The 621-nt window shown below is 44.0% G+C and overlaps 1 non-coding gene across 1 annotated transcript; it reads left to right on the top strand.

Annotated features, from left to right (window-relative positions):
- The first annotated feature begins 215 nt into the window (after positions 1–215).
- trnar-acg (transfer RNA arginine (anticodon ACG)) lies at positions 216–288 on the top strand. The gene has a single exon. It is a non-coding gene; the product is annotated as a tRNA-Arg (tRNA).
- The last annotated feature ends 333 nt before the right edge of the window (positions 289–621 follow it).

A 621-nucleotide genomic window follows, 5' to 3' on the forward strand; every position in this document is an offset into this window, starting at 1 on the left:
CTTCCTTCACAACAGCTCTGCTGTGCTCCACGAAGTATGAATTCCCTGATTTCTGCAGAAACTGCATCACAGTAAACACTGTATGGCTATTGTAGACGCTGGATTGACCATGCTGCTAGCTTTATGCTAACCAATCACATACAATTTCACTACAAATCGTTTACCTGGAATTGACCAATTAAAAAATCGCTGGTATGCCACTTTGTGTCATCAGCGGGCTTGTGGCGCAATGGATAACGCGTCTGACTACGGATCAGAAGATTCTAGGTTCGACTCCTGGCAAGCTCGTTAATTTTATTTTTGCACCACCACGGAAACTATGCCAAGAGAGGCATATGTAATGCTAAGTAGCGTTAGCTAGCTACAGTAGCTAACGTTAGCATTATTCGAGAGTCTTTGTAATCATCACGCAGGCAACTCAGTTGCCAACCCAAAATCGGGGCCCGGGCTGCTGTACTGAGTGAGATTAAACGTTCAGAACATTGCCCATATTTCAGTAGGAGGGGGTTGAAATGTTATGGGGGTGCCCGGTTATCAGCACATACCCTAATTTAACCGTAAACCTTTAACCTAACTCCTGAACTTAATTCTATAACCTTAATCCTAACCCCTAAGCTAGCT

Source organism: Oncorhynchus mykiss, chromosome 26, assembly GCF_057628025.1.
Source record: "Oncorhynchus mykiss isolate SJ-2025 chromosome 26, ASM5762802v1, whole genome shotgun sequence".
Taxonomy (NCBI): domain Eukaryota; kingdom Metazoa; phylum Chordata; class Actinopteri; order Salmoniformes; family Salmonidae; genus Oncorhynchus; species Oncorhynchus mykiss.